Raw genomic sequence first — 18201 nt, 5'->3', positions numbered from 1 at the left:
CAGTCAATGCCTTTTGACAGGGTCGTTCAACACTATGATAGTCTTACCATATTATCTGTGTCCTTGTTCAGAATAATACTGCGGCTACGGACATTTCTAGAATGGCCCCCATATGTGATCATAGGGTTCTCAATATCAAGATTTGAAACACTTGATACCCTCATCGCAGTTCTACCATCCTAAGGACATATATCATTACATACACGATATAGAAGAATATGCTTTTTATTGATAAATAAACATTTATCACATAGTCAATTTCATAATAATTGATTGGCTCTAGAGCACCTACTCTAACATCTCTCATGTTACACTCTTGTGTGAAGAAGAAAATTTTTCTTGTTCTTCTTTCTTGATTCTTGAAGCCCTTGATTGTTCTAACAAAATAATCAAGGGTTCTGCGGATTATCGTCGTGTGGACTTCCGTGAGTGCGATGCTACATTGGATCGATTAGCGAAGAATCACATGAACAATGTTGGTGAACAGTATCCAGTGAATAGTAGCTAGTGAATAGTAGCTGGTGGACAGTAACCGATGACCAGTGTTTGTGTCCGAACTCAGAGATATTTGGAGGAGCCTCCAAACATCAGTATGAACTAAATCCTTGTATGGATTTGTTTTTAATACAGTTTTATTTTACGTTTCAGTTTATGCATGAAAACGTTATAATCTGTACTCGTATCTTGGTTCATGTAATTGATCGATTCATTTTAAATATTACATTTTTTCGTTGTGCGAATCCGATCAGTTACTAACAGTGGTATTAGAGCCTCGGGTGCCAAATTATAATGTTTAATCGTTGATTGATAACATGTGGATGCATAAATTGATTGTTTTTAAATCTGTAAAATTTTGTTTGATTGATCAATTGACTAATGATGTGTTGATGACTGACTTATTGGTTGGTTGATGTCCTGGTTGAATGCTTGTGCATTCGATTCGATTTGGATCCATATCGTTACGTGAAAAACTCCAAAAGGGGTTATTGTGCGATTCACTGTTTTGTGGCGTTAGCAGCCGTAGCGAAATAAAACTTCACCACGGCATCAAAGTCTCTGGAACGTTTTGTGTTTTCTGGAAGTTTATGGTATTTGCCGCGGCGAAATAAAACTTTGCTGCAACAAATATGTGTGTATGAACTTTGCCAGGGCGAATAATTTATTCGCCACGGCAAGAAAGCTACTATTCCATTTTGCTTTTCTGTTTTTCACACAAGGGCCAAATTGCAGTTTTTGAACCTATAAAGCCAATAATAATTATGCACATATAAAGAGGGTAATTTAATAATTCCACCCACCCAAATTCAAAATGTTAATTTTGGATGTATGCAATGTTCTTGTTTGAAATTGCATGGTGCCCAGTAAATGAGCCTTAGGCCTTTGGTATGTTTTTGTAATTTTGGGTTTGTTTGTAATTTTATAAAGAAATAGGACCTGCGTGTCCTACCTCTGTCTCTTATATCTCCATGTATTTCTTCTTCTCATCTTACTCCCCTCGTATGTAACGCGAGGTTTCTATTTTATCGATGTAAATTAGAATAAGGTTTTTATTATAAAATACTTTGTAATGATCGTGAAGAAGAAATAAAGAAGCTATGAAGAGGAATAACTTGAAGACCCAAGATTTACTTTTAAACCCTTAGGTTGACCCACTGATTCCTCTAGGCTCGAGGAAATCGGTTTTAGTGGGCCATGTACCGGCACGTTTTATTTTGTTTAGAATGCATGCTAAGGTTGAATGTTCATAACATGCCAAACAATGACATTTTAAGAAAGATAATAATCTGGTGAGACATTAAATAAAAACCCTCAACTTGAGTATATTAAGTCACGTATGCCTTCCATTACCATGGTTCTAATCAAACCACTGTTCGTCGAAACCTTGTTCGCCAAAGCGAAGGGTACATTTCTACCACTGGGAGGTTAAAATTCATTGGAGTTTCCCTTAATGGTGATGGGTTGACTTAAAATGACAGTTTTGCTTGTTCGCCGAAGCGAAAGTTGATAAACACGTCATAAGCATAGTAGAGAAGTACACTTGTTATGTGTACGTGGAAACATATAGTATCCACTCTACTAAAACTGGATATCACACTTGAGGACGACGGCTAGGCCGTTGGATTGTGTGATTGGCTTGTTGGCTTGCTTCATATTTGAGGTTGGTAGTAGGAGTTATCAATTGGTGTGGATTAAGTTTGTTGTTCTACCTAATCAACCTATTTTGGCTTGTTCACCAAAGCGAAGGTTTGAAATGGGTTAGATGGGATCTCAGTCCACTAGGAAAGCCAACAGGCTTTCCCGAGTTAATAGTAAGGGCTATTGGCTTGAGGAAAATAGTGGGAGTGATTATTTAATAAAAGGCCTTATTAAATAAAAATAAACATGATAATAATTTTGCTTTATTCTGCACTTGTAGTTTCACTTAATTGAGCAAAATGATCCCAACATCACTACGACAAATCATCGAACTGGTAGAGAAATGGAATGGTGAGAATTTCATTGACTGGTATAGAAGTATAAACAATATACTTCAGTCAAGCGATAGATTATACACCATTGAGTAGGCTTTGTCACCAGAGCTTGCTAATAGTTCTATCCATGAGACTAGGTATGTATATGTGAAGCATACACATGATACGAAAGCAGAAATGACTAGATACATTGTGCTTGCATCAATGACACCATTACTGCGATAGCAGTGCTAGAGAATGGACTTGGCTTCTATTCTTCATTTTCTTCAAAGAAATGAGAAGCATTGGGTGTCTCAGTCATTATTCAGATGTAGGATGGAAGAGGATACCAAAATTGGTGATCATATACTCAAGTTGACCGAGTATATGAACAGGCTTGAGATTTTGGGATGCAGACTTAATGAAGGTTTAGCAATAGACCTAATATTATAGTCTTTGCCAGATTCTTACTCTCAATTTGTCTATGACTTCATTGAGGATGATAAGAAGAATTCCCTTTCCGAGCTTCTGGATATGTTGAATGTTACTGAGTCAGGCATGAGAATGTCAGAAACATTGACGTTGGTTGAAGCCAACTCAAATGAGAAGGTAAGGGCTCAGAAGTCGTTGGAAGGAATTACTATAGATAGAAAGGGCATTTGTCCTCACTGTGAGAATCTTAGCCACTGGAGGAAACATTGCAAGGCCTTTCTAGCAAAAAGGAAGAAGGATGTTACTTCTTCGTTAGGTATGTTCTTGATTGAGATTAACTTCTCCTATCAATATCTTGGGTCATTGACACAGGATGTGGTACTCATATTTGTTCTAATGTGTAGGGACTTCAGTAGAGTAGATTGCTTTCCGAGGGAGAGGTAGACCTACTAGTTGGAGATGGAGCACATGATGCTACAGTAGCTTTAGGATCTTATTGTCTGATTTTGCTTACGGGCTTGTTACTTGGAACTTGTGGATTGTTATGATATTCGTTCAGTTTCTAGAAATAATTTTTCTATGTCCACTTTGGACAAGTAAGAATATTGCTTTACTAATGGATTGTTGTCTTTTAGTATAAATAATATTCTATGGAATTGTTTCATAATAATATGTTTTCAAAAATGGACAATCAGAATATTCTCAAAGTCACATCTACGTTGAATATGGCAAGTTGAGTTAAAAATACTTGAAGTAATGTGGGAGTTAGGTCCATGATGAGGTTTTTGTGATCTACCCACATAATTCTGGGGTTATGCCTTAGAGACATGCGACTCACGCACTAGACTGTCTACCGCCAAGGTCTATAGATAAGACTCCGTATGAATAATTGAGTGGGTGTAAGCTTAATCAAGAAATTGACTTCGAACAAGCTGGGCTCGAAATCCTACGAAAGTGTATTTGTGGAGTATCTTGAGGAGACCAAAAGATACTATTTCTACCGTCCAGAAGAGCACCTTTTGTTGCTCATACTGGTATCTTCCTAGAAAAGGAAATTTTTTTCTAAAGAAGTACTAGTGGGAGAAAAGTACAACTCGATGAAGTTCTAGTAGCACAAGATACATTAGACGAAGGACGGGATGATGTGCCATAGGAAGTGGTTGAACATTAGGAGGAGGTTACTCCACAACTTGTGGATCAAAGTGAACCACCTTAGGTAGCACAGGAGCTACGTAGATCTGGGAGAGTACATCGTGAGCCCAAGAGATATGCACTACAAGAAAAAGTACTTTTTGCAACCAATTTTTTTGCAACTAGGAAAAAATAGTTGCAGGTACCCGACATTTAGTTACTAAATTCCAATCGGTCAGCAAAAGGGGAATAAAATTCTAGGGCCCATTTATTCTCGCCATTGGCGTCTAAAATTAATATTCTGCGACTAATTTGATTTGTTGCCAAAAATATCACATTAGATACTAATTTATTTGGTTGCCAATTCTTGCGCGGTAAATTTTCACAGCTTTACAACACAATTGACAACTACAACAACAGATTTTGCAACAAAAATTATGGTTACAAAAAATAATTATTTGCAACTACTGAATAGTTGCTAAATAAGATGCAAATATTTATTAATTAATTTGTAACTATTTTTATTAGTTACAAAATAATACAATTACCGAAATATCCAAGCTTCTGACAATAATTACAAAGGGCCCAAGGTACATTTGGCAACTAATTATTTTGTGCATATTACAAATAGTTGCAAAAACTCATGTATAACAACTAAAATGTATTTAGTCGCTAAAACTTGATGAATTTTTTTGGCCCCCACTTTCCCAGTAAAATGAAAAAATAATATTTTAATTTGTGATTAAAATTACTGTTGCATAACTAATTAGTTAGTTGCAAATTATCTTCTTTTGGCAACTAAGATTTTAGTTGCCAAATGTATGGTAAATTTTGCAAATGGGTTTGGGCGGCCCCATGTTCTCACTTGAAATAAATTGAAATTTTGGGTGTGTTATTTTGGCAACTAAAGTTATAGTTGTTAATAGGATTTTTTTCGCAACCAAAATGTTAGCCACTAAATATTGTTTATTAAAAATGACATATACTATTAGTAACCAAAATCAATTAGATACAAAAAGTTTGCAAATCAGAAATTCGACAGTGGCAACTACAACATTAGTTGCAATTTTTTTTTTTTTTTTTTTTTTGGCAACTACTAAAATATTAGTTGCTATTGATGGTTTACAAAACATAAAAGTTAAAAATGGTGACCAAAACTGGTTGTTGCAAATAAATAAATGTTTATGTTTATAGAAACAATTACTAAAAGCCCATCCTATATAAACCCAAACTTAAAACCAAATCCCTAATACCCCAATTTCCCTATTCTTACCTGAGTCCTTTTCTTCTCCACGCACTCCTCTGTATCCAATTTCCCTTTTCACTTTACCATCTCCTTGATTCTACTTTTGCCATCTACATTAGCCCATTGAAGGTAAATTCTTTTTGTTTTTATTTCAAAGCTCATTCTTTTACAGATGGTATTTCGATTTTATTATTTGATTTTCAATCCGTTTCTTCACAACATTTACTTTAATTTTTTTAAGCATATGTTGTTAGTACCGTTCCTAAATGGGTGGGTTTAACTTCGTAATGGGTGATTTTACTTTTATCTTCTCTTTCATTTGACATTACAATGGCTATTATAATTGTAATGAGTACTTTAAATTTGTTTATTGTTGCTAATAAACGAATGGTGTTTGATAATCTCTATTTATTTTCTCAATTGGGTATTTAAGTTTTTTGTTTTGTGGATACTCATTCGAGACGGTTTCATATTCATCGATTTCTTCAACTAAGGTTCGCATTTTTATTCACATTCTTGTTCTTTAGATCTTTGATTTATTTTCTATACATTTATTTCTGCGTATCTTTTGGGTTTTTTTAAAAACTGTTTTGTGGGTTTGTTCTTTTGATCTCTTTTTTATTTGAGTTTTTTATTCAACTCACTACTAGAAAAAACCCCTTCCTTGACAAAATGAGTTGACATATTTTCTTGGCTGTTTTAAAAAAATATCAAGAATCAAATTGTTGACAGTTTATAAACTGTCAAGAATCAAATTGTTGACAGTTTATGAACTGTCAAGAATTTGAAATAATCCTTGACCGTTTTGGATGATTCTTGACAGTTATTAATTGTCAAGGAATTGGTTAAAAATAAATTTTATGAATCTTGCTCTTGACTTGTTGTAGTCTTAATCCTTGACAGTTTTTAATTGTCAAGGATTAAGTATATAAAAAGCAAAAAAATTTGCCTAAAACTTTTGCTACTGTTCTTTTGCTGCCCATTTTTCATTAACTATTCCCACCATTTTTTCCCTAAAACTTTTGCTTACCTGCTATTTCACTCATTTGTGCAAACCCTCCTAGTCAACCTCCTTCCGACACTGGAACAAAAGTTCTAGTTTCTAACACTCCCGTTCAATAGACAACGACTTGTTCACTGACTCTGGTGCTTACTCCATGTCTATTTCGATGGAGATTGTTAACTTCGGTGAGTTTTGGCGAGGCGTATCCCGAACACCCAAATGTAGGGGTGTTTAGAAAAATGTAGAAACCAAACCTAACTAGGAATCGAACTAGTTTTTCGTTTATCCGAAAAACCGGTTCAATTTTGGTCCACTAAAATATAAAAAATAAAATTTCTAATTTTATTAAAAAAAATTTAAAAAGTAAACAATTTTTCCTTAAAATTAAAAAAGTAAACAAATTAAAAAGTCTCTAAATCCTTACCCTAGTTAGTAAATACGCGTATAAAACGTGTTTTGACGTATGTTATAAAAACTACCGAATTATAAGTGTATAATACGAATACCCGTATAATTCGCGTATTATTGCAAAAAAAAAAAAAAAAAAAAAACTCATTGCTCTCCCCAAAACGACGTCGTTTTAGTGGGGTTTAATTCAAAATTAAACAAAATCTCTTCTCTTCTTCGGTTCTTCTTCTTGCTCAGTTCTTCGACGGACGACATTTTCAGCTTTTCTTCCTCAGTTCTTCCACGTTTTCAGCTTTTCTTCATCTCTTGGGTCTTCATCTGAGGAACCAGCAGAGTCATCAGAGGAAGCTCGGATGGCGAACTGGTTGAGATTTTTAACGGGTTTGGGGGAGAAGAATAAGTTTGAGGAAGGGAAAGTATTGGCAGAAAGAATAGCACAGATGTCATTTTTGGAGCTCTGAAAGAAACAGTTGGCCTTGTGGGTGAGACAGAGACATTGAGAGATGATTGATCGAAGAAGAGAGAGGGAGGGGGGTTTTTAAGATGGGTCATGGGTGTTTTGTGTTTGTGGTAGATTTCAGTTTACGTGTCAATCTCAACACTCATGACTCAACACTGCAATTATGTTTCTATTGCACAAACCAAAAAATAAATAAATATCTTTTCAAAGAACTTAGAACAAGACATGGGCTGGGAATTTGTTAACGCAAAGAAAAGAAAAGATTAATGTTAGTTAATTGAATCCTCCCCATTTGAAATGTTATATTAATTTTAATTAGATACTCCATAAAAGTCTTAATTAATTTTAATCAGATAGCCCATAAAAATGTTAAAAACTATAATTGATATTGCCGTATTTTTCAAAACGTATTATTAATAATATATCGTATTAAACCCGTATATATCCGTACCGTATTTTTTTTGTATCCGAATTTTATAGCCGAATTTTTATAAACATATTTTCACCGTTTGTCATATTATACCTGTAAAATTTTCGTACCATTTTTTTACTGTACCCGTTATTTACTAACTAGGATCCTTATAATTAAAGAAAAACAAAACCCCAAACCCGGTTTCAGGGTAAAATTAAAAAAAAAAAAAGTGAACAATTTTGCCCAGGAATTTTTTAATCTTAAAATTAAAAAAATTAAAAAATAAGTAAACCTGGTTATACAAAATCCCCAAACTAATTTTACCCTAAGACGCAAAACACTCCCCACTGCTCCACTCCGTTCGCATCTTCTTCTCCATTTTTTCCCTAAAATCTGGACTTCTCCAGTTGCCACTGCAACACCTCCCTCTCTCTCTCTCTCTCTCTCTCACTTACCATCCACACAGGCGCCTAAAGGCTCCAAACCCAAACACCCTATCATGCAATCACACTCTCCAGTCTCCAGAAACTTTGTTTCCCGGCTAGAAACCCAGCTTCGTCGCGCCACAACCACGGTGACACCATCTAAACTCAAATCCATAACACGCTCTTTGATTTAGGTAAGGATTCGTTTCTTGTCTTTTTCAATTTGACGTCGACTGATTAATATTGTTATGTTTTGTTACTGATTTTTGGTTCATCGTGCAGAATAAGCCAGTTCTCTTTTGTAAATCAAAATCCAACGAAAGTAAACAGGTGAGGATTGTTCGATTTAGTTATTCCATCATGGAGTTTTACTGTTATTCCTTGTTTTGGTTGTGAATGGAGAACATGATACATGTGGCTTCCTTTACAATCAACTTTTGAGTGTTTAGGTAAATATTATTATTATTTTTTGTTTTATTTTAAAGTTAGGAAGATGGTTTCTGTGGTTGCTTGAGTTCATAAATAATTTAAAAGTTTTTGTTTTTTTTTTTTTTTTTGTGATAAGATTCAGTGTCATACGCTAGAGTGGATAAGTTGTTTTTGCTTGTTTGTGATAATATTCAGAGTCATATTATGTGGTTGCTTGAGTTCATAAACAAAACTTCAGGCTGCTTGTTTTGGTTATGTTGTTTCTATTGTTATTTAGCGCAGTTGCTTGTTTTTGCTTGTTTGTGATAATATTCAGTGTCATATCGGCCTTCTTTTGTTATTTTGAGTTCATAATCAAACAGTTTGCTATATGCATTTATTATCAATTTTGATTTCATTTTTTCATTCTTATTTTGTTTCATTTTATTCCTAGGGTTTCATTTATTTATTAATATTTTTATTAATAGGACGAAGCGTGGGGCGTTGGGAAGCTGAGGGATACTAGGCTGGCGAATTTGATTGCTTTTGCTGTGATGGCGACGAGAGATTGCTTGTGGCTGAGTACCTGCCAAATGATACTCTTGCTAAACATCTTTTCCACTGTACGTTTTCGTTTAATTGAGCTATTAATTGAAGTAATTTTTACTTAGGTTTTTTAGAATTCATTATTACCATTATTATAACAGCCTTACCTCTGCTTGTTAGATAAGGATTGATAAAACAAGTAATTTATTTGTCTACTCACATCCAAGCTTCCTTTTTCTCTCATATCCCAGGTACTTTCTATTGCTATAATTTTTAATCCTCCATTTATTACTGATATTACTTGATTATTTCATTCATTTCAGTTCGATTAACTTTGCAAGGATATATATATATATATATATATGTTGTTTGCAAAGATACAGATTATTTTTGAGAATAACCCTAATGCTCTGTTTCGTTATTGAGGAAAAAATTGTGGAAGTGAGTGATTGGGTTTTCTTTTTCTTTAAAAAAAAAAAAAAAAAAAAAAAGTATTTTATACTTCATTGAAATAACCTAAAATTTTTATTTTCTTGAACTGATATAGACTGCCAAATATACAGGGTTGTAATTAAGTGCTATTTGTTTTAGTTGAGTTATTATAATGACTGTGTGGTTAAGTATTTACCTAAAAATAATGCGTTTGTACTTCATTTTTAATTAATATTTGTATGAGTTAGTTTGATTGGATCTGCAAGTGATTATCCACTTTTGTCCAAGTGGGTTTTATATGGGGTGGTATGATTAGAAGCCGTTGATTTTATGATATCTGGTTTTATCTCGGAAATGACTGTATCATGTTGTTGATAATTTATACTTTAACATTCTTTAAAATTTGCAGTTAGGTAGTGACAATGGGGGTTCATCAGATGAAATCTCTCCTATATACTTTTTCTGGGCCACATTTATTGGCCTTTACATTACCAACTATGTAGTGGAAAGGTCAACAGGGTGAGTAAGAATACCTTGCATGATACAGGTTTTGGTTTGAATGATATTATAATCTCTTGAAAGTTTTTTGTTTTATGGGTTATGCCTTTTTTAGCGTATCTGATTCTAATGTGTTTCTGGTGTGCTTCCTGTTTTATTGATTTCTGACCATCATCAAGTTTGCCTGTCTTTATCTAGTTGTATAATTCTTTTAGTTTAGAGAGTTGTGTTCTTGGGGATTCGATCGGTCCAATACAATTGTTTCATGACACTCGTTGGGGAATCGAGAAAGGGTGGGTTAATGAACAAGCAAGAGAGCTATATGTAAGTTCATCAAGTCTAAATTATCTAATTAATGTTGCATGAGTTGTGTAGTTATGATTGTATCTATTATTACTAGATTTCTTGCGCAAGAGACTCCTCAATTCAATGCTTATTTGTGTAGTAAACAATGTTTTGATATAAACACATTTGATTGTTATAAAGCAACTTGACAATGCTAAATAAATGAAAACTTTGTCTGTTTTAGAGTGTTCTCTATATAGCCAAAAGAAAGAAATAAAACTCAGCTGAATCATGATTAATTTACCTATGAATTTCATTCATGAGATGTTGGTGGATGATATGCGTATTGGTGGAGATTGATATTGGTGGAGATCTGAAATAGAAAGTGAATCCAATATAGTAGGCTGATTTTCTTCTTAATTTCTTACTGATGTTGATGTTGAAGAAGAGGATGAGACATTATGCATATAATTCATATAAACACTGAATATTTAAGTAACTATTGTATAAGTTTGGGCATGTTAAACCTCAACTATTGACTGTACCACAGAGAATGGGTGAGATGCATATGAGGTGTTCATACTATATGCATTTAGTCAATAGTGTTAAATGTTATTATATTGTATCTATTGAATCCCAAATTCATGCTGGACTTATTGCTTATGGTATGAATTGATGGCAGGAGAAAATGATTGAGATGCAAGAGGAAACCCAGGCGGGGGAAAATGAAAGATCTGAAGCTTAAACATGTGAGGAAGTGCTTGGTAAAGCTTCCAGCTTCAACCTGAATATTGCATTCTCAATGACTTAGCAGCAAGATACGGGGTGGGCATTTTGTTTGTTAGAGTTATGCACAGATAGATAGGTACTGATGAAAATGTGGGGTGCATGCTTTGTTTTTTGGTTATGCACACATGATAGTGCATTTTGGGTTTTTATTGCTCATCATGCATAAAAATCCGTGTATGGACTATATATATATATATTTGATGTTAGTGATCAGATTTTTATATTGTGTCAATTATTTTGTTGATGTTGAATGTATAAACTAGGTCATTTACAAAGAGCAAAAATAATGTTCTTAAATGTTAACCAATTAGTTATTAAAGTATTATTGCAAAAATAATACACCAGCCAAGACTAATCAATAATAGCTAATTAAAATAATTAGTTTTCAAAACTCATATACAATCGGTTACTATATTATTTAGATGCAAAAAATTAATTTTAATGACTAAACATTAGTTATAAAATGTAAGAAACCAAATTGGGTATATACATTTCTCAACTAAAAACGAAATGTTTTCACCACTAATTATTTTCTCACAAAAAAACACATTCTGCAGCTAATTTTATAGTAGCGAAAAGTAATTTATCATATTTGGATCTTATATTCAGCATCTAAAATTATTAGAATTAACCACTAAATTTTTGTTACCAAAAGATACATTTGTCCTCTGTTTCCTATCCCAAAATTAAAGCAAAAGCACATTCAGGTTCTCACTTCTCAAGCAGTTTGACAACAAAAAGCATTAGTTCATTCATGTCAACTAACAGCCAGATGCAGCTTGACCAGTAATTTGCATATTTAAGCCCCCCTTTCTAAAATGCACCAGGTGCCACTTACTAGAAATTTCAAATCAAGGTCAATTGATGCAGGGCAAGCCTACAAGAGTGGGAGAAGTTGTACTCAAGCAATGAAATAGTGACACAGAATTTCAGGAGCAATTTAAATTTAATTTTTTTTTTTTTTTCAACTCCTTTAGGAATTCTAATGAAAATCAGACCATATGGCCTAACCATTTTTTAGGAAGAATTTTTCAATTCCTATAGCAATAATTTTATTTTTCATAATTAATGAGCAAGTGCGATTGTATATTATTTGAACAAAACTAGCAAGCAATATTTGCTAACCAGTCTACTTAAAAATACAAGTAAAAGAATTTCCATTGCTAATTGTAGTTTTTGGTTGGTTAGGACTTATGCTGCAACAATTGGCAAAGAAATACACAACTAATGAACTAGAGTAAATTAATTTAGTAGAAAATCAATTCCAAGAGACACTAAAGCAATCCATCCAACAACTATAGATCTTCCCAGAACCATCTTACAAAGTTTTGATCCCGCCCACAACAGACATAAAGAAAAAGAGTGAATCAACTATTGAAATGAAATGACATTATTAATTCTACCTTCTAATTAAAATTATAAATCTTCAAAAGATATAAACAAAAAAATTTGTGATAGTATCCAACAAAACATTACAGAATGATTAAGGAAAGAAATCCATTTATACAGGAATGAAAATCAAATTATTGCATTAAGAGTGAGGATATGTCAACTAAATTCCTCACCTGAAGCATAAAGGCCTCCAAAGGAATAGGATCTAGAGTTGTCACTAGATAAACGTCATTATATTCAAAGTCGCGGGCTTCTTCGTGCTTGGGCCTCCCCTAAGCTCGCCACCAACATGCTTCGAGCTGGCAATGTCTGCGGGCTGCTTCATCCCTAAAACAGTTGGAGCCTTCGTGACGGCCGCAAAGGCATCTATTTTCTTCTTTTTTGGCTTTTCGGCCCACATTTCTGCAAGGAAAAAGGTAAACGAGTTAGCAATCTATTTGCGTGAGACAACAAACGTGAGCAAGTAACAACTTAACCTTTCTCCAAAAGCGCTAGAAAATTGGCCTCGTCCCGAAAAAAGTTATACGCTTTCAGGTGAGGAAGCGTAAGAAGCTGATTAACGTTGCACTGATTGTCCGGAAGATCACTAAAATGCTGCAGCCTCTGTAAGCTCACAACTGGAAGATAACTTTGCTCAACGTTAACTACAAAACAAGACATGACGATCAGTTAGAATGTACAACTTGAGAACAATCCTCGCACGAACACAGGAAGCCCGAGCCTTACTCGCTTCCGTAGTGAAGACATCGGTCTCCTGGGCTTTGTAGAAAAAGAACTGAGAATCCCAGTGTGGAATTTTCTTCGAGACGTCGACCAGCCCATTGAAACGTACTCTCCTCGCTTTAGAAAGGTAGTATGTCTAGTCTTGCCCTTTTTTGAGCTTGTACAAGTGGACGAGCTCTTCAACGGACGACTCGCCTAAGTCAGCAATCATGTACGTGAAGTACATCATGATAATGATCACGTAAGAGTTGGCTGTCAGTTGAAGAGGAACAATGTCGAATCGCCTCAACACGTTATCGATGAAGTAGTGCGGGGGAATGGATACCTCGCACCTAAGGAGAGTCTTAGAGGTTGCTACCCATCCATGTAGGGGTCCTTCCGAGAATATCCCTCCGGAACCATCAAGTTAAGTTGCGACGCGTAGACTACTCTTATGCGTTCAAGATCCCCGCTCGAGGGTGATCGAGGATTGTGGTTCTCTTGATAGCCTATAGGCTGGAGACGGCGAGGAGTGAGCTAGTTGAATTGAAGCACGATCGGACAAGCCCGTAGCGTCGAGGTCCGAGCTTCGAGCGATGAATTCTTCAGAAACCTCGGGGGACACATCCCCAAGGATTGCTGAGCCTACCAGCAAATTGAACATTCGGTTTATGGTACGACTCCTGGAGGAAGACATAGTTGTAGCTTGCTTCTGGGTACTTGAAAAAAGAAGCAAACATGTGTCAGAGCTCGAACAAATCGGCGACCATTCCACACTCGCTTCTATTTCAGGCACCTGAGATAGCTCGTGCAATACAACGAAGGGACGCGACCTATAATGCTTCTCTTTCTCTAGCTAGTATACTTATGAAATATATAGTAAAACTCACTAAATATATATATAAGAAAATATACAAGTAGATGAGTATAAAATAAAGGGCCCATACTAATTTTTCTTTATATACAAATATGTACATTAAGTAACCAAATTACTCAAAAAAATAAGCTCGACAGTGTTGCCAGACCCTTCCGCTTCTTGACGCTCCATCTGACCGCATCTCATCTACTATCTGCAAAAACATTGAAAACAACGGGGTGAGCATTAATTACTCAATAAGTAAACCCACTATGCTACCCTTTCTATCTCTGTTGCTCTTATTCTGATTTTCTTTCCTTACATCAAACTTTTCTATTATTCTCTACTCTTTCTTTAACTCTAGTTTCTCACTACTCAGGATAGTGGAAATAGTATCATGCATAGATATAATGCATATGCACAAATACATAGGATATGCATTTTCTTTTATGTTTTTATGTTTTTCTGTTTCTTTTCTCTGTATTTCTTTCTTTCTTTCTTTTCTAGTCTTTCATTCTTTCTATTCTTTCTTTCAATTCTTTCTTGCCAATTGGACTCAGTTGAGACGTGGATTTGGAACCCTGGCCGTGTGAGTGTATTCTCTAATTCTTTCTGGGTACAGTCCTCATCCACATGCACTTCTAACGGACTATACAAATCTTCTTTCTTATTCTGAGGCCGCTCGCTAAAGGCGGCGTGCATGTGGGGCTAGTCACTCACGGGTTCCCCATTGCAACAATCTTCCTTTTTCTTCTTTAAAAGTGTTCTTTATTATTTCTCTTTTCTTTCTCTTTGTTCTTTAATGTTCTTTAATGCTCTTTAATGCTCTTATGTGTATGTATGCATGTAGATGGGCTTGTACTTGTTATACTTTCTAAATTCACATGTTTAGAAGAAATAATGCTATATGGCATGTGAACATGTCATTCTCTACCATCTACAAACTCATCTCAAGATAACAAATAATCATATTCATGCATGCACTTCTCTTTGACATTTCATCAAACAATTTGTATGCACACACAAACTCTAAATTGGCTACACTTCTATATCTTTCTTAAGCCACCAAAATTTGGAGCCAAACTCCTTAAAATCATCATCAAACCTGGCCAGGAATTACACTTCACAAATTCTACTCTAATTCTTCCATAATTCATCCAAACTCTCATCAAACACCACATACACAAACACCACTTCTCATGGTGGAATTCTAACCATCATTCAACATCAATTCCATTAACAATTCTCATACAAACACATACATGCATAAAAGAAGTTCTCTATACAATATTGCTCCAATCATGACTAGGGTTGGATTTACTTACCTTAGATGTGAGCAATCTAAACACTTTAGTAGTCTTCCTTGATACAACCCTCTTCTCTTAAACCCTAGGGATGCTTGAGATTGAAATTCCACCAAAAGTGAACCAAGATCTATGAATTTCCTTGAAAAGTGATTGAAGAAATTTGAGAGAACTTAGGTGGAAATTGGAGTGAATGGAAGGGGAAGAATGGCTAGGGTTTATGCTTGAACCATTAATATAACATATTATTACTTATAGCTTCCCATTTTACCCTTACACATTTTATGAAATTCCATCAGTGTCCCTTAGTCAATTACCATAATGTCCTCATTCCATTGCCTTCTCCATGTAAATTTATCTCTTTTCACTTCCCACACTTTCAACTAATTATGGGCGGAATGACAATTTTGCCCTTAAGCAAGTTTTCCCTTGAATTTCACAAAAATTTCCAGGGAGTTTTTTGCCCCGGCGAAGCACTTTCTTTGCCCCGATGAAGCATGCATTTGATGCCATGAATTTGGGCAGAGAGTACATTGTCACGGCAATGAAATCCCTTTGCCGCGACGAAGTCTGCAAAATTTTCCCTAAGCTAATTTCATACATTCATCTTGGAATAAACACTACAACTAAGGGAAATGAGATTACGTACCTCGATGTGGGTGTTACACGACCTACCCAAGATACCCACGGCCACTGCGTTAAACCCCTTTAAAACTTGAGACCGTCGGAGACACAACCAAAAGCCCTACTGAAACCTTAAAACATCCAATGTGGCCACTACAGTAGCTACCCTTTGACTCAAAAAACAGAAAAAGGGAAGAAAATAAGGAAAAGAGCCTTATCGGAATAAGAAAAGTGATGGGAAATCGTGAGAAAGACCATCATGACGACGTAAGAACAATGGAAAAGGAGAACTAGAGTCAGAATAACTTTCGGAGTAACTATTCTGAGGTTTTTTGTCACCTTTTATAGTGGTTCGCATGGGAGACGAATGGGCGGAGTTTAATCGTGGCCGTCAACTTACAGTCGATTCTAACCCTTCATTCATTGAGCAATCTCAGCCCGTAGGCGTGGCCATGTGTCAACCATCCGGAAGGAGCGACGAACTGTCAGATTGCTATAATGATAACCGTCATCGCACATGGCCTCGACTTTGGACATGAGCAGTTGTCTCGCCCACGCATAATGAAACGTAACTGATAAAGGCTGCCGCATTTAATGCGGCACGACCACGCAAAAATTACTTGTATGCCCTGACTGTTCATATTCTGAGTTTTGATAGGTACTATGAGGAATAAAGATCCAAGTGTGAAGTACATCAGCTAAGCACAAGGTCGATTATTGTGCCCCAGTCGAGCACGCACTCGAAGACTCACTGTTGAAGCCGAGCTTGACATCAAATCGAGCAATAGTCTTCAAATCCCAAAATGAGCATCGAACACTAGGGGGCAGATGTTGTGTGTGGTTTTTTCACCAAGCTCGGGCCAACTCGAGAATATAGCTCGATCCAGAATGAGCTCGGCAACTATGATTGATCAACCTAGAATAAGCTAGTCATGAACAATTCAATGAATCATTCAATCAATCCCCATATTACTTCATATCCCAGATATTGCTGGAAAGACTGGATCAAAGGTGATCGCTACTAATCACAACGCCCAATCGCGAGGATATCAGAATTATGATTCGAATAAGTTATAATCACCTAAATTGTGTTTCTTCTTTTGTACAAATCTTGTATATAAACCCCCATCAGACAACGAGGAAGGGGTTACGAATTTCAGATAAAAATCACATTGTAAGCTCTCATAGCAAATACAAAAACACAGTGGACGTAGGTTGTTAACCCGGCCAAACCACTTTAAAAATCTTTTTATTCTTAGTTCATTTCATTCATATTCATCGTTGATTTTCATTAATCACGCACACATCGGTTCCGATCCCGGCAAGGTCGATTGGATCATGCTGGTTGGTGCAAAATTATGTATCAACATTTGTATATACAATATTATGCGTATAAAGTCTCTTATAAAATATTTTAATATATATTTTACAAGTAATCAAGTATAAAATCTCATATTGAATGAGTATGCCATGTCATGATGATAAAAGTCATTTTCTCTGTATTTGTTTAATAAAATTAGATTGTTTTAATTTTAAAAATAAACGAAAATATTAATATATTTATTGATCTCTATTAAGAGAATGTGACGCATCCTTTTGCATAGATAGTCGAAGGGTATCTAGGCAATGAATGGTGGGCTACAGGCTATGTGTTACTCCACCATTGCATTATTCAAGTGTTCATATATATATTGATCTCTATCGAGAGAATGTTTATAGATTTTGTACAAGAGGTTTTTTTTATCTATGCATAGACAACTTAAAATTCGATTAAGCCAACCATTGTAATCCAAGTGTTCATATTTTGTTTGGTATGACTTTGTCTATTAATACGTGCTAATTTTCGTGTTGAAAGGAAAGTCTTATTCATTACTCGATTTGGAAGGGAACCATGAAATCCAAAGAGCGAAACGCGGTATTGGAAGCAATTTTCGACAACAATAAAGATATTATTTGAAATTAAATTTTTATCACATATATCTTGATTATAATTAAACTTACAATTGTTGGCATGAGTCAAGTGTATAATAACTCTTATCATATAATTAAATTAAAATATTGGATTTATTCTTGGTAACAAATCACATAACAAATACAATGTTTTGAAAATATCTCATTCAAATTTGATTTTTATAGGGAATGATGAGGGAGAGAATTAAATGAAATTTGAAACAATTCTCTCTTTCACCGTTAAATTATTTTTGTACTTTTTAATTCAGTAAAGACAAAGAAGTAAATATATTCCTATTTTATCCACATCAATTGATCCAACAAGCATTTTTGTTTAATTATAATGAGATGACGAAGAAGTCAGTATTGGAAGCTTCTAATTGATATGATCAAATTCTGTACCTAATTTTTTTATTCTAAAAAAAATAAAAATTAAGCAATAGAAAAA

General features: G+C 34.9%; 1 long non-coding RNA gene across 2 annotated transcripts; it reads left to right on the top strand.

The window, feature by feature from the left end:
- The first annotated feature begins 7881 nt into the window (after positions 1-7881).
- LOC116134560 lies at positions 7882-11101 on the top strand. Of its 2 annotated transcripts, XR_004128766.1 has the most exons (5): positions 7882-8161; positions 8250-8297; positions 8864-9172; positions 9763-10175; positions 10819-11101. It is a non-coding gene; the product is annotated as an uncharacterized LOC116134560 (long non-coding RNA). The 2 variants fall into 2 exon arrangements; XR_004128765.1 differs by having other exon boundaries at positions 7882-8297.
- The last annotated feature ends 7100 nt before the right edge of the window (positions 11102-18201 follow it).

The sequence above is a fragment of the Pistacia vera genome, unplaced genomic scaffold, assembly GCF_008641045.1.
Source record: "Pistacia vera cultivar Batoury unplaced genomic scaffold, PisVer_v2 Contig29, whole genome shotgun sequence".
In the NCBI taxonomy this organism is placed as follows: Eukaryota; Viridiplantae; Streptophyta; class Magnoliopsida; order Sapindales; family Anacardiaceae; genus Pistacia; species Pistacia vera.
Note: the sequence above shows the minus strand (reverse complement) of the source record. Positions and strands in the feature narration are given on the sequence as shown.